At 44.8% G+C, this 23958-nt stretch overlaps 1 long non-coding RNA gene across 1 annotated transcript in view; it reads left to right on the forward strand.

The window, feature by feature from the left end:
- LOC121011615 (uncharacterized) overlaps positions 1-23958 on the forward strand; it is a 110248-nt gene that overhangs the window by 82853 nt on the left and 3437 nt on the right. Inside the window, exon 4 of the long non-coding RNA XR_005781674.1 lies at positions 12681-12770. This is a non-coding gene — a long non-coding RNA (uncharacterized LOC121011615). The remainder of the gene's footprint in view (positions 1-12680; positions 12771-23958) is intronic.

Consider the following 23958-nt stretch of genomic DNA (forward strand, 5'->3'; position numbering starts at 1 on the left):
AAGCAGTAAAGAGTTTAAGTAAACAGTAAAAACAGTAAAAGTTTAAAATGTTTGCACGGAGATGAGGCCCTGCTGACCTGAGTCTTGGGTCGGATAGCCATAGTATAGAGCAGATGCCAGTGCCCCTGGATTTCAGCCACTGTAGTTGGCTTTGACTGTTACAGATCAGTGGAACATACCTTTCATGATGCAGTTGATGATGGCTAAAGAATTTTGAACATTTTTTCCAGTTTTTTAAAGATATAATTGACATATAAAATTGCAATGATTTCATATTTGTATATATTGGAAAAGGCTTCTCACACTAAATTTAGTTAACATCTATCACCTCGTATGGTTACAATTTTTTTAAGTAGGCTTCACACCCAGGAGCATGGAGCCCACCATAGGGCTTGAACTCAGGACCCTAAGATCAAGACCTGAGCTGAGATCAAGAGTCTGATCTGATTGAGCCAACCAGGAGCCCCTACAACTTTTTTTTCTTGTGACGAGAACTTTTAAGAACTTAGCAACTTTCAAATATACAATGCAGTATTGTTAACTGTAGTAGCTGTGCTGTGTATTACATCCCCAGGAATTTATTTATCTTATAATTGGAAGTCTATACCCTTTGACGACCTTCACTCATTTTCCCCACTCTCCACCCCCTGCCTCTGGCAACCACCAATCTATTCTCTCTTTTGATGGGTTTGGTTTTATTTAAGATTACACATATAAGTGAGATCATACAGTATTCACCTTTCTCTGTCTGATTTATTTCACCTAGCAGAATGCCCTCAAGGCTATTTATGTTGTTGCAAATGGCAGGATTTCCTTCCTTTTTACGGTTGGATAATAATTTATTATATATACCATATTTTCTTTAGCCATTCATCCATTGACGGACACTTAGGTTGTTTCCATATCTTGGCTATTGTAAATAATGCTGCTATGTAGGTGGGGGTGTAGCTTTTGAGACAGTGTTTCATTTCCTTTGGATATATACCCAGAGGTGGAATTGCTGGATCATACAGTAGTTTAATCTTTAATTTTTTGAGGAACCTCCATATTGTTTTCCATACAGACTGCACCAATTTACATTTCCACCAACAGTACACAAATGTTGCCATTTTCCCACATCCTTGCCAACACTTGTTACCTTCTTTTTTTCTTTTTCTTTCTTTTTTTTTTTTTTTTAACAGCTAGTAAGGTGTGGGGCAATATTTCACTGTGCTTTTGACTTGTATGCCCCTGGTGATTTGTGATGTTGAGTATCTTCTAAGGTACCTGTTGGTCATCTATATGTCTTCTTTGGGAAAATGTTTATTTAGATCCTCTTTGCATTTAAAACTTGGATTGTTTTGTTTTGTTTTGGTTTGGTTTTGGGTTTTTTTTTTGCTATTGAGTTGAGTGAGTTCCTTATATATTTGTATATCAACCTGTTATCAGATATATGGTTTGCAAATATTTTCTTTCGTTTGGTAGGTTGCTTTCTCATTTTGTTGATCATTTATTTTGCTGTGCAGGAGCTTTTCAGTTCGGCGTCGCCCCACTTGTTTATTTTTGTTTTTGTTACTTGTGCTTTTGGTGTCATATCCAAAAAATCTTTGCCAAGACCAATGTCAAGGAGTTTCCCCCTATGCTTTCTTCTAGGAATGTTATGGTTTCAGGTCTTATGTGTAAGTATTTCATCCATTTTGGGTTATTTTTTTTTTAATTTTTTTTAACATTTTATTTATTTTTGAGACAGAGAGAGAGAGAGCATGAACAGGGGAGGGTCAGAGAAAGAGAGAGACACAGAATCCGAAACAGGCTCCAGGCTCTGAGCTGTCAGCACAGAGCCTGACGCGGGGCTCGAACCCACGGACTGCAAGCTCATGACCCGAGCCGAAGTCGGACGCTCAACCGACTGAGCCACCCAGGCGCCCCTTTTTTGGGTTAATTTTTATGAATGGTGCAAGGTGAGGGTCCACTTTCCCCCTTTTGCCTGTGAATGTCTAGTTTTTCCAGTGCCACTTATTGAATAGATTGTCTTTTCCCCGTTGAGTATTCTTGGCTCCCTTGTCTGACATTAGCTGACTACACATTCATGGGTTTATTTATGGGCTCTCAATTCTGCTCCATTGGTCTATGGGTCTGTGTTTATGCCAGCACCATACACTTTTGATGACTATAGCTGTGTAATGTAGTTTCAAATCATGACTTGTGGTACCTCCAGAGTTGTTCTTCTTTCTCAGGATTGGTTTGACTCTTTGGGATCTTTTGTAGTTCCAAATAAGTTTTGGGATTTTTTTTTTTTAATTTCTGTAAACAATGCTGTTGGAGGGGCACCTGGGTGGTTCAGTCCATTAAGCATCCGGCTTCAGCTTAGGTCATGATCTCACGGTTTGCGGGTTCAAGCCCCACATTGGGTTCTGTGCTTACAGCTCAGAGCCTGGAACCTGCTTTGGATTCTGTGTCTCCCTCTCTCTGCTCCTCCCCTGCTCTCTCTCTCTCTCTCTCAAAAATAAATAAACATTAAAAAATTTTTTTAAATGCTGTTGGAATCTTAATAGAAATTGCACTGAATCTATAGATGGGTAGTATGGACATGTTAGCAATATTTATTCTTTCAGTCCATAAACACAGAATATATTTCCATTCATTTACATCTCCTTCAGTTTCTTTTATCAATGTATTATGGTTTTCAGTGTAGATATCTTTCACTTCCTTAAATTTATTCCTAAGTATTTTTGGTGTTGTTGTTTTTGATGTTATCATAAATGGGATAGTTTTCTTTATTTATTTTTCAGATAATTTATTAGTATATAGAAATGCTACTGATTTTTGTATGTTGATTTTGTATTCTGCAACTTTACTAAATTTATTGATTAATTCTAACAGGTTTTTTTTGTGTGTGGAGTGGTTAGGGTTTTCTGCATGCAAAATCATGTCATCTGCAAACAGACAATTTTCTTTCTTTCTTTCTCATTTGGGTGCCTTTTATTTCTTTTCCTTGCCAGATTGCTATAGCATCTGGCATACTGGAATAATAATTCCAGTATTATGCTGAATAAGAGTGGTGAGAGTGAGGGGCTCCTGGGTGGCTCAGTCAGTTAAGTATCTGACTTCGGGTCAGGTCATGATCTCATGGTCTGTGAGTTTGAGCCCCATGTTGAGCTCTGTGCTGACAGCTCAGCGCTTGGAGCCTGATTCCGATTCTGTGTCTTCCTCTTTCTACCCCTTCCCCTGCTCATACTCTGTCTCTGTCTCTCTCTCTCTCTCTCTCTAAAAAATAAATAAACATTAAAAATAAAAGAGTGGTGAGGGTGAGCACCCGTCTTGTTCCTGATTTTTAGAGCAAAAGTTTTCAGTCTTTCACCATTGAGTATGGTGTTGGCCATGGACTTGTCATACATGGCCTTTTTTATATTGAGATACATTCCTTCTATACTCAATTTGTTGAGAGTTCTTATTATAAAAGGATGTTGTATTTTGTCAGATGCCTTTTCTGCATCTCTGTTGAGATGATCATGTGATTTTTGGCTCTCACTCTATTAATGTCATATATCACATTGTTGATTTGCATATGTTGAACAAGCCATTATTGTAGAGCAGGGATAAATCTCACTTAATCACAGGGTATGAATGTGATGTTGAATTCAATGTGGTATTGAATTCTAGCTTGCTAGGATTTTGTTGAGAATTTTTGCATCTATATTTGTCAGGGATATTGGCCTATAGTTTTCTCTTCCTGTAGTGTCCTTATCTGGCTTTGGTATCAGGGTAATGCTGGCCTCTTAAAGTAAGTTTTGGAGTGTTCTCTCCTCTTTGATTTTTTTGGAAGAGTTTGAGAAGGATTGGTGTTAATTTTTAAGTGTTTGGTAAAATTCACCAGTGAAACCATTTGGTTCTGGGCTGTTCTTTGTTGGGAGGTTTTTGACTACTAATTTAATCCTTTGTCATTATTGGTTTGTTCAGATTTTCTATTTCTTCATGATTCAGTCTTGGTAGGTTATATGTTTCTAGCAACTTATCCATCCCTCCTGGGTTGTCCAGTTTGTTGGCATATAATCATTCACAGTAGTCTCTTATGACCCTTTTAATTTCTGTGGTATCAGTTGCAATGTCTCCTCTTTCATTTATAATTTTATTTATTTGAATGCTCTCTCTTTTTTCCTTGGTTAGTCTAGCTAAAGTTTTGTCAATTTTATTTATTTTTTCAAGAAACAACTCTTGGTTTTGTCAATCTTTTCTAGTGTTTTCCTATTCTTTATTTCATTTATTTCTGTTCTAATCTTTATTATTTCTTTATTTCTGCTAATTTTGAGCTTAGTTTGTTCTTTTTCTAGTTCCTTGAAGTGTAAAGTCAGGTTGAGATTTTTTTTTCTTGATGTATGCACTTATCACTATAAACTTCCCTGTTAGAACTGCTTCTGCTGTAATCTCATAGTTTGATTTGTTGTGTTTCCATTTTCAGTCATCTCAAGGTATTTTTTAAATTTCCATTTTGGTTTCTTGTTTGGTCCATTAGTTGTTCAGGAGTCTGTTGTTTAACTGCCATGTGTATGTGAATTTTCTAACTTTCCTCGAGTTATTGATTTCTAGTTTCACACGTTGTGGTTGGAAAAGATAGTTGGAAGGATTTCAGCCTTCTTAAATTTGCTAAGACTTATTTTGTGACCTAACATATGACCTGGCTGAGAAAATGTTCTTTGTGCGCTTGAGAATCATATGTATTCTGTTGTTGCCAGATGGTATGTTTTGTGTATGTCTGTTTGGTCAATAGTGTTGTTGAAATCTGCTGTTTCCTTACTGATTATTTGTATGGATGACCTATTCATTTTGAGAGTGGGTTATTAAAGACTCCAACTACAATTATATTGCTGTTTCTTTCTCTTTTTAGCTCTGTTAATATTTGCTTTAGTATATTTAGGTGCTCTGATGTTGGGTACATAAATATTTACAACTGTTATATTGTCTTGATGGATTGACCTATCATTATATAATAATTTTCTTTGTCTCTCTTGACCATTTGTAGCTTAAAATTTATTTTGTCTGGTATGCTGTCTTTTGGTTACTGTTTGCATGAAATATCTTTTTCTGTTTCTTCACTCTGTCTTTGTGTGGCATTAAAATTTTTTTTTAATTTTATTTTAGAGAGAAAGAACATGAGTGGGGGAGAGGGACAGAGGGAGAGGGAGGGAGGGAGGGAGGGAGAGAGAGAGAGAGAGAGAGAGAGAGAGAGAGAGAATCTCAAGTAGGCTCCATGCTCAGCATGAAGCCCAACACAGGGCTCAATCCCACAACCTTGGGATCATTACCTGAGCCGAAATTAAGAGTCAGACGCTCAACTGACTGAGCCACCCAGACGCTTCCATCTTTGTGTGCCATTAAAGCTAGAGTCTCTTATAGGCAGCATATAGTTAGATCTTGTGTTTATATACATTCAGCCTTTCTATGTCTTGTGATTGGAGAATTTGATCCATTTACATTCATAGTCATTATTGATAAGTAAAGCCTTACTCTTGCCATTTTGTTTTGTTTTGTTTTTTCTGTTTTGTAGATTTATTGTTTCTTGCTTATGTTGCTGTCTTGTTTTGTGATTTGGTGGCTTCCTGTAGCTGTATGCTTTGGCTTCTTTATCACAATCTTTTGTTTATCTACTGTAGGTTTTTCTTTTGAGAATTTTTACCATGAAACTTACATAAGATATCCAATAATGTCCTATTTTAACTGATAACAACTTAACTTCAATAGCATACATAAACTTCATACATTTACTTCCCCCTCTCACATTTTAGGTTATTGATGTTACAATTTACATTTATTATGTGTCCTATAACAAATTATGGCAGTTATGGTTACTTTTAACACATTTGTTTTTTAGCTTAAAAAAATTCAAGTGTAATTAACATATGGTGTTATATTAGTTTCAGATGTAAAATATAACACTTCAACAATTCTATATATTACTCAGTACTCATCACAATAAGTGTACTTTTAATCTCTTACACATATTTCACCCATCCACCCACCCACCTCCTCTCTAGCAACCACTGGTTTGTTCTCTATATTTAATAGTCTGTGTTTTAACTTTACTTTTTAATTTTAATTTTTTAAAAGTAGGCTTCATGCCCAGCATGGAGCCCAGCATGGGGCTTGAACTCATGACCCTGAGGTCAAGACCTGAGCCAAGATCAAGAGTAGGATGCTTAACCAACTGAACCATCCAAGCACCCCTGTTTTTTAACTTTTAAACTGGAGTTGTAAGTAAATTATACACCACCATTAAATATTAGAGAATCTGCCTTTGGTTGCATATTTACTATTGCCAGTGAGTTTTACACATACATTCATATGTTTACAATGTTAATCAGCATCCTTTTTTTTTTTTTTTAATTTTTTTTTTCAACGTTTATTTATTTTTGGGACAGAGAGAGACAGAGCATGAATGGGGGAGGGGCAGAGAGAGAGGGAGACACAGAATCGGAAACAGGCTCCAGGCTCTGAGCCATCAGCCCAGAGCCCAACGTGGGGCTCGAACTCGCGGACCGCGAGATCATGACCTGAGCTGAAGTCGGACACTTAACCGACTGAGCCACCCAGGCGCCCCAAGTTTGAGTCCATTCTAAAAGAACTAAAGTTTTACTCCCCCCATTCTGTTTTATGTATATGATGTCATACTTTACATCTTTTTATTTTGTGAATCCCTTGGCTGATTTTTATAGATATAATTGATTTTTCTGCTTTTGTGCTTTAACCTTCATACTGGTTTTATAAGTGATTAATCTACTACTTTTATTATATGTTTGCATTTACCTGTGAAATTATTTCCTTTCTTAACTTTCTTATTCCATTAAAAATTTTTTTTAATGTTTATTAATTTTTGAGAGAGAGAGTTTGAGCAGGGGAGGGCAGAGAGAGAGGGAGACACAGAATCAGAAACAGGCTCCAGGCTCTGAGCCATCAGCCCAGAGCCTGACGTGGGGCTCGAACTCACGGACCGCGAGATCGTGACCTGGCTGAAGTCAGACGCTTAACTGACTGCGCCACCCAGGCGCCCCAATCAGCATCCTTTTATTACCACTTGAAGAACATCATTTAGCATTGCTTGTAAGGCAGGGGTAGTGGTGATGAAATCCTTCAGCCTTTATTTATTCAAGTAGGTCTTTTTGGGGCACTTGGGTGGCTCAGTTGGTTAAGTATCTGACTCTTGATTTTGGCTCAGGTCATGATCTCATGGTTTGTCAGTTCAAGCCCCACGTTGCACTCCACGCTGACAGTGTGGAGCCTGCTTGGGATTCTCTCTCTCTTTCCCTCCATGCTCGGGTTCTCTTTCTCCTTCAAAATGAATAAACTTTAAAAAAAAACTTAAAGTCTTTTCTTGTCCTTCATTTCTTTTTAAAAAATTTTTTTAATGTTTATTTTTATTTTTGAGAGAGAGAGAGGGACAGAGTGTGAGCAGGGGAGGGGCAGAGAAAGAGAGAGAGAAAGAGACAATCCGAAGTGGCATTAAAATTTTTTTTTTAATTTTAGTTTAGAGAGAAAGAACATGAGTGGGGGAGAGGGGCAGAGGGAGAGCTCTGGGCTGTGAGCACAGAGTCCGACGTGGGGCTCGAACCCACAAGCTGGGAAATCGTGACTTGAGCTGAAGTCGGACACTTAGCTGACTGAGCCACCCAGGTGCCTCTGTCCCTCATTTCTGAAGGAGAGTCTTGCTCCAGTAGTATTCTTAGTTGACAGGTTTTCTTCTTTCAATATTTTGAATATATCATCCCACTTTTTCTTGGTCTGCAAAGTGTCTCTTGATAAATCTGCCTATCATGTAATCGGGGTTCTCTTATATGTGATGAGCTGCTTTTCTCTTGCTGCTTTTAAGATTCTCTCTTTGTTTTCATTGACAATTTAACTGTAAGGTATTTTTGGTGTAGTTCTTTTCAAGTTCAACCTATCTGGGGTCTTTTGGGCCTCATGAATCTAGATGTCTATTTATTTCTCCAAGTTTGAGAGTTCTTCAGTTTTTATTGCTTTAAATATACTTTCTGTCCCTTTCTCTTTCTCCTCTCCTTCTGTGATTCCCAAAACATGTATATTATACCTTTCAATGGTGTTCCATTAGTCGCTTGGGATGTGGATTTTCGTTGCTTTTTTCATTCTTTTTCTTTTTGCTTCTCTGGATACTTTCAGATGAATCTATCTTCTAATTACTGCTTCTTTCTTCTGCTTGGTCAAGTCGGATAGTGAACCTTCTATTAAATTCTTTAATTCAGACATTGTATTCTTTTTTTTTTTAATTTTTAATGTTTATTTATTTTTGAGAGAGAGACAGGGTGAGGAGGGGAGGGACAGAGAGAGAGGGAGACACAGAATCTGAAGCAGGCTCCAGCTCTGAGCTGTCAGCACAGAGCCTGACATGGGGCTCGAACTCCCAGACTGTGAGATCATGACCTGAGCCAAAGATGGATGCTTAACCAACTGAGCCACCCAGGCACCCCCAGACATTATATTCTTCAGCTCTAGGATTTTTGTTTGGTATTTGGGGGGATTAATATTTCTTTGTTGAACTTCTCATTTGGTTCATGCCTTCTCGTTTGTTCATTGTTTTCTTAAGCTTTAGTTGTTTGTATGTTCCTGTAGCTCACTAAACTTCTTTAAGAGGACCATTCTGGATTCTTTGTCAGACAGTTTATAGATATCCATTTCTTTGCAGTCAGTTACTAAAGCATTACTGGTTTCCTTTGGTCATGGCATACCTTCCTAATTCTTCACGATTCTTGGTTCCTTAGTTGGTATCTGCACATTTGAGTAAGCTGCCTCCTCTTTCAGACTTTATAGGTTTGCTTTGGCAGAGATAGTTCTTCCCCGGTCAGCTCAGTTTTGGGTTCTGGCTGGGTCAAGTGGTGGGGCTTGCCATAAGGGTCTCTATTTGGGCAAGGCCACTGCCCAAGCTCTGAGGTCATGGAGATGCTGCTGGTTAGGATTAATCAGATAGGACTGCTGACTGGGTTCCTTGTCCAAGTATAGCTATAGGACCAGAGGATCTGGACAAGCTTCCTGGTCAGGCGGGATTGAATGCTACACTCAGGAGTAGGTGGAGCCATGAACCTGCTTCCCTGCCTGGGGAGAACCAGCAGAACAGGCTCAAAGGCTGGCATGGTTCATTGGCTGGGGACCCGAATCAAGCAGAACTACCCAGTGGCTTGAATCTGCATGTGGACAGAGCTGTTTGCTGGTTTCTCTGCTCAGGTGCCACTATAAGTGGACTGTAAGATGGGCCATACAGTCGCCCTGTACTCCAACAGACCCCTGGCTGGGCTAGCACAGGAGCTATGTTCAGTAGTAGGCAGGCTTCAAATCTGCTTCCCTGCCTGAACAGGGCTTTAGAACAGGCTCTACATCTGGTCAAACTTGCCTGGGAACCCAAATCGGGCAGAACTGCCTACCAAGCTCCCTGGGAAGACAGGGTCACCAGCTTGGCTCTGCCGATGGGTAGAGCTATTGGCTGGGCTAGGAATTTGGAGCATTTTTACTGTGTGCCAGGCACCGTACTTAGCATTCTGGAGGCCTGACCTTATTGAATTGTTTCAACAACACTGTACTTAATCCCATTTTGCAGATGAGAAAATTGAAGTGGACAGTAATTAGGGAGCACTAATGAGGGGAAGGAGGGAAACTGGGAGTCAGACCCAGGGCTACATGACTCAAAAGCCCCATGTTCTTAACCTCTATGCCTTTCTGTTTGTTATTGTAGAGTCCTTTGTTGGTCTCTTCAAAGGTGAGATCATACAGATTCTTAGTTCTAATGGCTTCTCTTTAGCTCTTGGTTATAGACTTTCCTATTTCTATGGGGCAGGATAAAGAGGATCTGTCAGGTGTGCAGTTTCTGCTCTTATGTACAAATATCACAGAATCACAGACACACTTAAAAAAATCTTTAAATATATCAATATCTGGGGAAATCTTCTTTGAGGTATTCCTATTTTTAAAACTAGTGATAATTCTATTTTAATAACTTTTTCCACTCCTTTTTTTTTTTTTTTTTTTGGCCAGAGACTCTATCTACATGTCAAGCCTCCCAAAAGTCTATTAATGTCCCCAAGTTACCCCAAAGGGTAAGAAATCTGTCTTCTGCAAAACCCTAATATCTGACAAATGTGTTGGGCAAGTCAAGGAGGCTGTAGGGAGGTGTCAGAGATATAAATGGGAAGTGAGTCTGAACTTAAAAAGCAGGAATCAGGTGCTAATTGTATTCAACAAGACAGTAAAGATCGAGATGTTCACTCTTAGGAAGATGTAGATGAAATGAAGTCTAGATGAAAGGAATCACCTCATATTTAGTAAAAAAACTAGTTATTTATGTCCATGATCTCAACTTCTCATTTAGAATGATGATTTTAAAGTTTATTTATTTTGAGAGAAAGGAAGAGCATGAGCAGGGAAGGGGGACAGAGAAATTTTTTAAAGAGAATCCAAAGCAGCTTCCATGCTGTTAGTGGGAGCCCTACACTGGGCTTGATTTCACAAAATTAACCATGACATCATGACCTGAGCTGAAATCAAGAGTTGGGACACTTAGGGGCACCTGGGTGGCTCAGTCGGTTGAGCCTCCAACTTCGGCTCAGGTCATGATCTCACCATCTGTGAGTTCGAGCCCCGTGTCTGGCTCTGTGCTGACAGCTCAGAGCCTGGAGCCTGCTTTGGATTCTGTGTCTCTCTGCCCCTCCCCTGCTCATGCTCTCTCTCTCTCTCTCTCTCTCTCTCTCTCTCTTTCTCTCTGTCAAAAATAAATAAACATTAAAAAAAATTAAAGAGTTGGGACACTTAACCGACTGACCCACCCAGGTGCCCGTGAATGTTGATTTTTAAAATTGTTTTAAAAATTAAAAAAAAAAATTAAATATTTATATATTTGACAGACAGAGAGACAGAGCTCAAACAGGAGAGGGGCAGAGGGCGAGAGGGAGGCACAGAATCTGAAGTGCGCTCCAGGCTCTGGCTGTCAGCACAGAGCCCAATGAGAGGCTCGAACCCACAAACTGTGAGATCATGACCTGAGCCAAAGTCGGATGCTTAACCGACTGAGCCACCCAGGTGCCCCTTTTTATTTTATTTTTTTAATATTTATTTATTTTTGAGAGAGAGAGAGACAGAGTGTGAGCAGGGAGGGGGAAGAGAGAGGGAGACACAGAATCTGAAGCAGGCTCCAGTTCTGAGCTGTCAGCACAGAGCCCGACACAGGGCTCGAAATCACGAACCGTGAGATCATGACCTGAGCCAAAGTTGGATGCTTAACCGACTGAGCCACTCAGGTGCCCCTTAATTTTAATTTTTTAAAAAAGTAATCTCTACATTCAACATGGGGCTCAAACTCACAACCCCGAGATCAAGAGTCACCAACCAGATGCCTGTATTGTATTTATTTTTAATTTTTTCTTAAACTTAAAAAAAATTTATTTATTTATTTATTTATTTATTTATTTATTTATTTATTTAGAGAGCACACAATTAAGCAAACAGAGGAGGGACAGAGGGAGAGGGAAAGAAAGAATCCCGAGCAGGCTCAGCGCTGTCAGCACAGAGCCCCACACAGGGCTTGATCTCATGAACCGTGAGGTCATGACCTGAGCCAAAGTCAAGAGGCAGACGGTTAACCAACTGAGCCAGCCAGGCACCCAGGCCAACATATTTTAGAAAGGCTGTGGGTGTGTAGTTGGGGACCATAGTGAGGTTCCCCAAGAACCTGGAAATGATGGAGAGAATGACCTCAGAGCTAAGTGATGAAATCTATAAGAATTGTATTAAAGCTGAGATCTTCAGAGTCAGCTTGTCAATAGGGAGCTTTCCTGGGAATATGTCAAAAAAGATGTGTCTGGGGCGCCTGGGTGGCGCAGTTGGTTGAGCGTCCGACTTCAGCCAGGTCACGATCTCGCGGTCCGTGAGTTCGAGCCCTGCGTCGGGCTCTGGGCTGATGGCTCGGAGCCTGGAGCCTGTTTCCGATTCTGTGTCTCCCTCTTTCTCTGCCCCTCCCCCGTTCATGCTCTGTCTCTCTCTGTCCCAAAAATAAAAAAATAAAAAACGTTGAAAAAAGATGTGTCTGGTCCACTCACAGTTGGCAGGGATTGACTATGAGAGGCCCCTATAGGCATCTCATCCTCTGAGCAGGGCTGACCCTGCTGTGGAGATGGGGCCAAGGCTGGTTGTCCTTCAACACATGAATCCACATTCTTCCCACATCCGGGGGGGGGGGGGGGAGGTGAAGATATGCAGGTCATGTGGACCCAAACATCATTCTCCCTATGAGTGGTCTCTATCAATAAATGGGCCTGCTGATTTTTTACGGCAGTCCTGAGAACTTGCCTCATGGCACCCAGCCCCTGAAAGAAGGGGCTCTCCACAGGCCAGCCATACGCCATTCCCAAGCCTGCAGGGCCAACAGGCAGACCCCACCCTGAGGCAGTTCTGTCAGCGGCCTCCCAGGAGGTCTGGCCATAGCGGTTCAGTTACACACTTCAGCTCCCTGCTCAGCCTCAGCCTTGGAGACTTTACTTTAAAACCAGTGACTCTTGACAATTTTCCCTGTGTCCCTAAAAGATGTTGAAGTCCTAGCCCCAGTACCTGTGAATGTTGATCGTATTTGGAAATAGGGTCTTTGCAGATGATCAAGTTAAGATGAAGTCATTAGGGTGGACCTTAATCCAATCTGCTGTCTTTATAAACAGGGGGAATTTGGACTTCACAGATGTCAAGATACAGAGAGAACATCATCTACAAACCAAGGAACGACTGAGACCACCAGGTCTAGGAGAGAGGTGAGGAACAGACTCACAGCCCTCTCAAGGAACCCATCCTGCTGACCCCTTGATTTAGAACTTCTAGCCTCAGAAGTGAGAGACCATCCATTTCTGTTGTTTGAGCCACCCAGTTGGTGGAACTTTTTTACAGCAATGCTAGGAAGCGAATATACCTGGTGCTGGACTTTTCACCAGGGGACTCAGAAGTAAGGCTGTTCATGAAGAGTCCCCCATTTAGCCCTGGTCCCTGACATTACCTGTTGCTGGAAAAGCAATGCCCTAAGAATATGAACTCCCCATGGGTATGGTTGGTGTGACCCTCACAGAGTCTCTGGCCGTGGGGGTTTCTATGAGCAGGGACAGGTGTTCCACAGGGCTTGACCAATTTGCTTTTAGGGCTTTTTTTTTTTTTTTTTTCAACGTTTATTTATTTTTGGGACAGAGAGAGACAGAGCATGAACGGGCGAGGGGCAGAGAGAGAGGGAGACACAGAATCGGAAACAGGCTCCAGGCTCTGAGCCATCAGCCCAGAGCCCGACGCGGGGCTCGAACTCCCGGACCGCGAGATCGTGACCTGGCTGAAGTCGGACGCTTAACCGACTGCGCCACCCAGGCGCCCCTCATCTAGTGCTTTTTTATTTCTAGGTGGTTTTCAGATAAAATAAGCATTTCAGTGACGCAGGTAGAAGACGTTAGCACCAAAAGATATTCCTAAAGACAAATTATAATTTACTACTGCATCTCTTATCATTCTGCCCCCAACTTAAGTAAACTTAGGCTGTTTATTTCAATGGTTTGCGATCCCTACAAATTTACTTTGGAATTTTATTTTTTAACTGTGTACTAACTTTCCAGTAAGAAAGTTCAGACACTTAAAGCTATTTGCACAAAATGGCAGTTTTTTAAATGAAATGTTACAATTCCCTTGTTGAATGTAAAAACAGCTGTCATGGATTACCTCAGATGGCTTGCCTCCACAGGTTAAAAAGGCAGATACCTTTTGTTTAGTATCAAGCAAAAAAAGTGACCACCAATTTTGGCCAAGTAAAAACATGGAATTATAATCAATGTTATATATATTGTCTATCATAGTCACTCCATGTGAAATAATTACCTGAATTTCTGAAATAGTCCTTGTTTTGTAGTCTGACCTCCTTTTTTTCTAGACTTCCATTTCTTAAAGGATTAATTCTGGAAGCAATCCAGTGAGGTTGACAGGTTGTCTCCCATTTTAAGGATTGAAAATGCCGAGGTCCGGTAAAGGCCTCTTGTCCAAAGCCAGAAAGAATAAAAATTGCAAGAGGAACAGATATCTATCACACTTTTTGCCTTCTCATTCCTTCCACGAGTGTTCTTTGATTGAGAGCGGCATTCGTGCTCGAATTCTTCGTCAGGTTTGGGCTCATGCAGAGGAAGGAGACACAGTACTTGCTTCTGACTCACGTTTATCAGATGATCCCTGGGCCGAGTACCCCAGCACCCGCTACTTCACTAAACCACACCTGTGAGTGAAGTCTGGCTCACCCCATATTATGGAGGCAACTGAGGCTCTGAGGGGTTTCTTGCATTGCACAAGGTCACAGAGCTAGTTTGTGACTGCTTAGGGTTGGTACCAGACCTAAGTGAAGCTCAAATCCATCATTATAAAGAAATTATACCAGGCAGTCCCCACAACGAAAAGAATCCTTGCTAAGTCACTCCCTAGCACCCACTCTATGCCAGATTCCACACGAAGCCACTTCATAGCTGTATCTCATTTCGTCCTCTGCAAGGTAGGAGGGTTATTTCTGCTTTTTCCAGCTGAGGAAACAGAAACTTAAGGATGTCACGTATAAGTACAGTGGCGTGGCTGAAAATTGGCAGGGGCAGAATTTGAGCCCAGGTCTGACTTGGTTGAAAGGATGGATAATTTTGTTCTGCTGCACGGAAGGCAATACGGTACGAAGCCGAATATGACAAGCATCAAGGAAGTGCCATGATGGGGCGCCTCGGTGGCTCAGTCGGTTAAGCGTCCGAGTTCAGCTCAGGTCATGATCTCACGGTCCTTGAGTTCAAGCCCCATGTCGGGCTCTGTGCTGACAGCTCGGAGCCTGAAGCCTGCTTCGGATTCTGTGTCTCCCTCTCTCTCTGACCCTCCCCTGTTCATGCTCTGTCTCTCTCTGTCTCAAAAATAAATAAGCATTAAAAAAAAAAATTAAAAAAAAAAAAAAAAAGAAAGTGCCATGAGGTCCCCACGGGATTCAGAGTTGGTGATGAGGGTGACCAGGAAAGCTTCGTGGAAGCTTTCCAGGAAGGGGGGGGCTATGAAGCCCCCTCCACGGTGGGGAAAGTATGGAGGCAGGGGAGAAAGTCTTGTCCTTATTGTCCCCTCGGCCACTGCTGCCCTTGTGGCCAGCGTGTGCTGGAGACTCTTCAGTGCCGACTTCGTGAGTAGGACGAGATACTATGCAATTGTGAATCAAGAGTTGAAGCAGGCAGAGAGGGCGTGTGGAGGGGTGTTTGCGTGGATGCAGAGAGAAGCCAGAAGAAAAGTTCAGCCGGGAGCCACCGAGGCCCACAGCAGGAAGGGACTCCCCGCCACAGTGGAGTGGAGCAGATGTGTCCTCCGGTGGGCCACAGCGTCCCTTTGCCTTCTTATTTTGCCTGGCCCCTTTCTCCCCTTTCTCCTGACTGCCACGCAGATCTTTTTCACAGATACCCACCCTGAAATAATCTTTCACGAGGTTCAGTGTTTCGGGCGAGCGATGGTGCTGGGGGAGGGCTGCCCTTACGCAGGCCCCCACATTTCTAAACCTGTCATTCTTATTTCTCTTTGGAGAGAGGCAACGACTCTCCAATGCAAAGAACCGTTGGATTGCTTACCGGTCTTACAGTTTACTGTTGTGACTGGCCTTTGCTTGAGAAGTGCAGGGAGTCTCATGAAGTGACATCTTTGGCCTGCCAGTCGAGTGCCGGGAACATGAGTCTGAGGAAGGAGAGGGAGAAGAGGTGCAGATTGGGGTATAAACCCAGAATTCATTGCTTTCAGAGGCTTCTTTTTTTTTTTTTAAGTTTATTTATTTATTTTGAGAGAGACGGGAGACAGCATGAGTTGGGGAGGGACAGAGAGAGAGAATCCCAAGCAGACTCTGGTGCTCCCAGCACAGCCTGACGGGCTCAAAGCCACGAAGCTGCAAGATCATGACCTGAGCAGAAACCAAGAGTCGGGTGTTTAACCGACTGAGCCACCCAGGCACCCCAGAGGCATTTTTTTAAGTAGGCTTCATGCCCAGCATAGAGCCCGATGTGGGGCTTGAACTCATGACCATAAGGTCAAGATCTGAGCTGAGATCAAGAGTCAGACACCTGACTGAGCCACCCAGGTGCCCCTGCAGAAGCATTTTCTGAAGGACTCATGGCACACTTTTTCACCCTCCTGATGCCCTGTTTCTATGACTTGACCACAATCGTAACATCAGTGCCCGCTGCAGCAGAAATGCCCCGCCCCGTGTTTGGCACAGAGCTCGTGTCCAATAGGTGTGGTATCCAAATCAGAGTCAGTCTGTTCTCCCTCCAGAAGACTGTTTTTAGCAGTTAGCTAACAACTTATCCCTGCTGCTAAAGAAAGTACTTCTTGAGGGGCACCTGGGTGGCTGACTTAGTCGGTTAAGTATCTGACTGCGGCTCAGGTCATGATCTCATGGCTCCTGAGTTCGAGCCCTGCATCAGGCTCTCTGCTATCAGTGCAGAGCCTGCTTCAGATCCTCTGTCCCGTCTCTTGCCGCTCCTCCCCTGCTCGCTCTCTCTCAAAAATAAAATAAACATTAAAAAGAGAGAGAAAGAAATTACCTTTTGAGCTACACTGGATGCTGCCGGAACAGAAAGAGGGCAAGGTCATTCACAGTCGTCAGTGAGGTCAAACCCACCAGGCTGCAAGGTGCCATCGACGAGGAGGTGGACGTGAATGGTGGTGTCCCCACCGACACACAGTCATGCTGTGGGTGACCGCAGGCTGCACCCACAAAGCTGAGCTGACGCGGAGAGGAGCTCATCTGGCGGCTGCCCTCAGGACCCCTCCCCAGCTGCTGGGCACGCTCAGAGGACTAGCTAGCCATCGTTGGCCGTTAACCAGGTAAAACCAGGGCAAGCGGCTGGTATGCCCTCTGCAGCCGAGGCTCCCCTTGCGGCTAAGCCGGGGCTCTGCCCCTCTTTGGAGAGTTGGGAGTCTCCCTTTGTTTCTGCCCTTTGGACCCTCCTTGCCACAGGTCCCGTGGGACTGAGCAGCTCTGAGTATGTCTCCCGAGAGGGTTTCGCATCAGCCATCTCCAGTTTTTGGAAGAATTAGGAATGAGAAGTGGCAGGTACTACTTCCTGGGCTAAAACACACACAAATCGATCAGAACTCCCAAATGAAGATGTTGATTCTTATTTCAAGTAAAAATGCCCGCCTTGCCTGGAAATGTTGCACAAAGAGCTGAGGGAAAGAAACCCTGTCTTGCCAAAGAGCTGGTAATCCCTGAGAATGGGTGAGGGGTGCACATGAGACGCCAGCGTCAGAATGAGGTGTTCTCCCCCCGCCAAACATCTTACTTTTAATAGTTATTTGGCAGAAATCTGCATTTTTTTTTTTTTTTTTTAATTCGGAATGTGCTGTGCCTTTGTTGGCCAGCTCTGTGTACCAGTCTGTCTGCCTGTTTCCGCCGGCTTGTCATGCTCACTAATTAGAGAGCTGCCGCCTGATTCACCTTGTTAATTAGAGGGACTTGCACACGGAGCCCTTCGGGCAGTGCGCGCGAGAGCCTCGCACCAGTGCCCCGAGAACGAGGCGTCTGTGAAGTCATTCTTCTCATCTACCTTCTATTTTTTATTTGAAATGAATAAATCATTGAGATTTTCCTTGTGGAGTGAGAATACGAGAACTCACATCTCTGTAAGATGTAAATCACATGTGATCAATAGGAAGGCACGACTCCTGTATTGTACGTACATGATTTCCTAATTTACTTCTTGTCAGTGTAGGAAAAATGGCCTGGCATGTGTGTCTCCTCTCTGTGAATCAGTGTCCTTCGTCTGGCGAAAGAGGGTGTTGAGTGAGAAACACAGCTGCTCTGTGTGAGCTCTCGGAGCCTGGCCTGGCGGCTTGTTGTTCGCTCGCAGAGGGAGGGAAGCCTCTGAAATCCCGGCCTCCAAGGAGGGTGTTTGACCAGAAACTTCTCCCCAGCCTCCCCTGGGCCCCGCCTGCTGGGGAAGAAACAGGGCACAGCAGGTAATTCTTTTGTAGTAGAGATCCCACTTAGCGGAATTGGGGGTTTGGAGGCGTTCGTGTGCGTTTAAAAGAAGATTTAAAAAATTTAAATGATATTTTGGCTTGATCAGACCATGGACCCAACCCCAGAAACAGTAGTATCTTTAAACAACATGTTGCCTCCTTTTCCTGCCTGCATACGGCCCTTTAGAAAGCAGTTTCAGCAGCTTCCTCTCCAACTACTTGGTGAAAATTAAGTATTCCAGTTAAAGGAGACTAGGAAGAGGCAGTGAACTCTCATTGGTTGAAAGGCAGATGGGTAGAGAAAGTAAAGAAAGGAAGGGGCTCAACCCCACCAAATCTAGGTGTCTCTGCTGTGGAGCCTGATTCAAGAACCCCATTATCAGTCTTTGTGGTTAATTAATATCTTAAACACGGTTAACCTTTCCGCTCATCCATGGCATTTGCAGTAATCGTACATGCTCACTTGCAGAGATTCAGGCGAAAGATCTTCAAATATTTCTTAGGAAGTAGAATTTTATACCTGCTCCTCCTGGGAAGGGCACACACCATGGTAGCTGTTTTCTAGAGTGCTTTTTCCACCGTCACGAATATCCATTTTTGTGCCCACAAGCACACATTGAGCACTTGCTGAATGCAAAACACTGCCCCAGCCCTGAGGGAAGCCCCAGCATGCAGAGACCATCTCCGTCCTCAGGACACCATGTGCAGATGGAGGAAAGAACCAGAGAAGCAGCACATTGTACCACACAGAGTGGCGGGCGATCTGGAGCCTGCACAGAGGAAGGGAGTTGGGACTGAGGTCCCAGAGGGAGGGATGTCTGCAAGGGCTGCTGGGGAGCAAGAGAACTTGCCACGTGGAGATGGCCTTGAAGGCAGGGAACACCGTGCACACAAATGTGTGGGACGCACAGCCCAGCCCACAGCAGGGGGGTGTGAGGGACTGCCAGGGCTAAAGAGTGAGTGAGTGAAAGGAGAGACAGCTGCAGGGGCAGGGAACAGCAGTCGGGTCCCGAAGGCCAGCCTTTTACCCTGGACGTCACCGGGGTTTTCTCACTGCACTATTACTGTGCACACCGTTCATACCAATGTGTGTCAGCCCCAGGCGGGCCCCCTGGCTCTGCAGGAGCAGGTCTGTAGGACTCTAGGGGAGGATGCAGAAGTGTGCTTGGCTTCTGTGGCACACTGGCCCTCCACACAGCTCCAGCCCTGGGTGCAGGAACTGTCCGATGTAGGGAGCAGGGACGTAGCTGGCAGTGGATACTAGTGGGCCAGGAACTTCCCAGGCAAAACCAGCCGCCTCTGTGAGAGCCTCTGCCTGTTTGACCTTGAGAATTGTACCGAAGATTTGGGCGGCAGCGTGGCATGCAGTACTTCCCAAACACTCGGTTCGGTTCCTCAAACGGGATTTGAGCACCTGCCTTTTGCTAGGGTCAGTGCAAGTAACTGGGGATGCAAAGATGAAAAAGACACCATCTCCTGGCTTTACGAAGCTTACAAGAGACAGGCAGAGTGACGCATGTTTGCAGAGATATAGGGAACACACTGCTAAGTATCAAAGCAGCAGCCGGGACAGGGTGGCATCACGGGGGAGGTGACACGGAGTCTTACGGGATGAATGGGGCTGAAGATAGACAAGGAGCACAGCAAGGAGATGCGAATGTGCACGGTGTGTTCAGGGGCTGCAAGGACTCATCCAGGCTCCCACTCGGAATGATTCTGGAGGGTTTGCAGGAGGGCCCCGGGTGAAGAGGATGGAAGGATTTAGGGCAGGTTTGAATATACAGAGGAGGCTTTTGCCACCCAGGTGTCCAACAGGGGCACCCTGTCACAACGCTTTCCAAGGCATCCTGCCATCCGATGGCAGCGGCTTTTTTACCATCATGGCAAGAGCCAGCCAGGTCTGAACCAGTACAGACTGGGAGGAGATTCTGAGGTTCGACGATCAAGTCTTGGGGGATGGGAGGGTGAGGGCTGCCTAGGAGGAGGAGGCTGCCAGCCTAGGGACTAAGCATCAGAGTGAATTAATGCCTCCTATTTGTAGACCCAGCAGTTGTGGCTTGTAGCTATGTGAGACTTCCTCCTTCACAGTTTACGGGGCTCTAGCTACAGAATGGAAAATCCAGACACGTTCACACCCGCCGTCCAGGTGGTGTTGGACATGACGATGAATTCGTCACCACCAGAATACACTGCTGCTTCTCAATTGGCTGTAAAATGACAATTGCAAGCTGTACCAACCCTAATATGGTATGCCCCCCCCCTTTTTTTTTAAACAAAGTCCCTCTTCCCTATGGTGGGTGGTCAGGCTTGCGCCAGGCAGGAGGCGGAGCCAGGGGACCCAGATCTGGCCCCCTGTCTAACTTAGGAATCCCTGGGCCCCAGCTCACCTCCATGGGTGAGAGCACCTTCTTCTCAGATAAGTCCTGTCTATGGAGCAAGCATTTCAGGTCACTGCATGAGGCTCAAGTTCACAGTGATGTCGCAATATTGACTTAGAGGAGTTCGGCAGCCCCCAAATCTGCTTAGTGCGTTCTACCTGGGGAAAGTCAGGAGGCATGACTCCACTGTCTCCAGGATGCTCCCACTGCCATCAGGCTTCGCTGTCCAGGGTTAGAGAAGTGGTGTGGATTGATCTGTAATCCAGCAAGATTTAATCAGCATCATTTATGTATGCCGGGCACTGAAATGGTCCCTCAGAGAGCCAGTGTGCCTGGGAGATGCTTCTCAGGAGGGGCCACACGCTTGGGGCCTCTCGCAAACACATCGGTGCTCCGACAGAAACCCGGGTCTCTGTGAACGTAAAGAACACTTTTGGTGCCAGACTTTGTTCCTTTAGCAAGTCATTTGCTTCAGTAACATGAGTGACAAGAAAATGAAGATGTGGAACACGCACACACACAGAGTGAAATGAAAGCAGTATTAAAATAGCAACTGAAAGCCTCGTCAAGTTTTCTCCCGGGACATGAGGCCCTCTCAGCCCGCGCCACCCCCATTGGGTGCCCACCAACCGTGGCCCCCACTGTGGGCTGAGTGCCACACGTGATGCTCATGTTTGCCAAGTGTGTGACAAATTCCTGGAGGGCAAAGTCTTGCCCACCTCCCATTGTCCCCCACCCCCACTCCCAAGTTCAGTGGCATTGTGGGCTCTTAGAAAGCCTCTGCTAATTAGAGTTAACAGTTTCTCCACACATGTAAAATGTTCATCTTTTTACTGGATTCTAAGGGTAATGTGTGCCGATGGCAGACAGCTTGGAAAGCGCAAAGCCACTCGATTCTGTTTCAGGAATGGCTGTTCCCAGCTCATTTGGGCCAAATATATGCTCCCCGCCCCTCCCTGAATCCCACCTAGACAATGCTCCGATTGATTTTGCGATCTAATGTCTGACCTTTGGCTTCATTACTTTGTATTGGTTATTATGAGGGAAGCATTCTATGCTTTATGGTGTGTTCCTTTACAGTAATAGTTAATACAAGAGTGTAAACTCCCAGCAGCTCGACTTTCCTATTGTGGTGACACCTGATCTCCTTCCTAGTGGGGGGTGTGGGATGCTACAAGCCCAAGTGAGGTCAAGCTGGTCTACACAAGACAGTGAAGTGATCGCCATTCACGCTCATAAGAATGACTGGTGGTGCTCACAGTAGTGTTGGTGTATTGGATAAAGGGGTGTGCGGGTGGGAGCAGGGGTCCCACTTCCTGAACAGCTGGACAACCTGCCGAGTGCTCTCAGCCAACCACGTACAAATCGGTGAGTGGTGAATCTGCCCAGAAAATGCAGGCCACAGCTATTTTGCTCCCGTCTGTCCTTTGCCAGAGTAGACCAAACAATCCTGAAGTCTAAATTTAAGAGCTCATTTTGGAACAACTTTAACCCATATTTATACTTCCAAATTTGGTGATTCTGTGGCTATGTTCTGAAAATAAAACGTTGGATGTTTTCTTAAGGGTGAAGACGTGGTCATAATACTGCAGATAGCTGTTGAGTGCTCCCTAGGGGCCAGATTCTCTGCTACGAGGGGATGCATCTTCATCTGTGAGGTGATCAGGGTCTGGAGGGAGACGGAGACCGTGGGCAGGCACCATCCCTGCAGATGTAAGCTGGGGCAGGACTCAGGCCACCAGAGGTGCCAGCTAAGAGCAAAGGAGAACAGGGATTTGTCAGACAAGGAGCATACTGAGGCTGGGGCGGGATGGTCAGGGGAGTGTTTCCAGCAAAGGGGTGAGAGCAGGCAAAGGCCTGGGGCCATAAAGGAGCAACATGGTCCAGCTGCTGGGCAGAGAGTTTGCCGAAGGGCAGCCTGCAGACCGCTTTGTGTGGCCTATACTATGTTACATTTTCTTTTTAAATAAGCTGCCAGCATTTAAACACTGAGAGGTTTTACATTCAAAACCAAACCAACAAACCTGAAATTTTGGGCTCTCCTAAATATTTGGCATCTGCATTCCTGCCTGACCACAGTACCCTGGAGCCAGGCCCTTCCGTGTATGCACAGGGCTCCAGAGCCTTCCCGGCCCCCAGTGCATCTGGGGCTAGAGCTGGAGAGCGAGAGGCTGCTGGAGACCAGGGGGCTGCGGCCTTGCCTAGGCCATCAGCACCAGTCTGCAGGCAGCAGAAGACCATCCAGTGTCTGTGAGCATGGGGCTACCAGGTTTGCCTTCCAGAAGGGCATCTCTGGTGACAGCCTGGAGAATGGATTTGATGGGGTCATAAAGGAGGCCTTCTGCAATAGTCACAGGAGGGGTCATGGTAAGGTTGTGATAGCCGAATAATGGCCCTTCAGCAATAACAGATTCTAGGGACACCTGGGTGACTCAGTCGGTTAAGCGTCCGGCTTTGGCTCAGATCGTGACCTCACGGTTTGTGAGTTCAAGCCCCTCGTTGGGTTCTGCTGTCAGCACAGAGCTTGCTTCGGATCCTCTGTCCCCCTCTTTCTCTGCCCCTCCCCTGCTTGCATGCTCTGTCTCAAAATAAATGAATAAACTTAAAAAAAGATATCAGATGTGACCTTATAATGGCAAAAAAGGGCTTTATGGCCATGCTTAAGTTAAGGATTTTGAGATGGGGAGATTATCCAGGATTATCCAGGTGGGCCCCAAATGCCATCACATGTATCCTTATGAAAGGAAGGCAGGGGGAGATTTGACACACACAGAAGAGGAGGAGGCAATGAGACCATGGAAGCAAAGACAGGAGCGATGTGGCCACAAGCCAAGGAACGCCAATGACCACAGACACTGAAAGAGGCACGGGCCAGATTGTTCCCTAGAGCCTCTGGAAGGAGTGTAGGCCCGCTGACACCTTGATTTCAGCCCAGGGACACAGCTTTGTAACTTCTGACCTCCAGGACCATGGGAGAATGAATACCTTTCTGTTGCTTCAATCCGTCGAGCTCATGGTAATTTGTTAGAGCAGCCACAAGAAGCCATATGGACACCGTCAGACAGACCTGTGGGTGGAATCCACCAGACCAGGGGCTGAGCGGATGTGTCTTTTGGCGGAATTGGCAGCACCTAGGACATGTCCGGGTTGGGTCTTGCTGCGAGCCAGCCTGAGACTCAGCTGTGGGTGTAGGAGTGAGTCCAGGAAGCAGAGGGTGAGCACAGAGGAAGCAGAGCAGGGAAGGGAGAGACTCCCGTGCAGGTGCATGACTGGGCTGGAGACTGCGGTGGCCAGAGAAACCACACGGGGTACTCCCCAGAATTGTCCCTCAGAAGGACAGGAAGCTGAGGCGTTAATCCACTGGCTCCCTTTTCCCACTGGTTGGTGGTTGCCTGTATCAGTCAGATTCTCCAGAGAAACAGAACAAATACGATGGCTATATACATGTTTATTATATGAGATATAATATAAATAATTTTTATTATAAAAATATTTATTGTAAAGAGATATATATAAAGAGATTTATTGAGGTATATTATATGAGATATAATATAAATAATTTTTATTATAAAAATATTTA

This window comes from Herpailurus yagouaroundi, unplaced genomic scaffold (genome assembly GCF_014898765.1).
Source record: "Herpailurus yagouaroundi ecotype Mexico unplaced genomic scaffold, PumYag 194, whole genome shotgun sequence".
Classification (NCBI taxonomy): domain Eukaryota; kingdom Metazoa; phylum Chordata; class Mammalia; order Carnivora; family Felidae; genus Herpailurus; species Herpailurus yagouaroundi.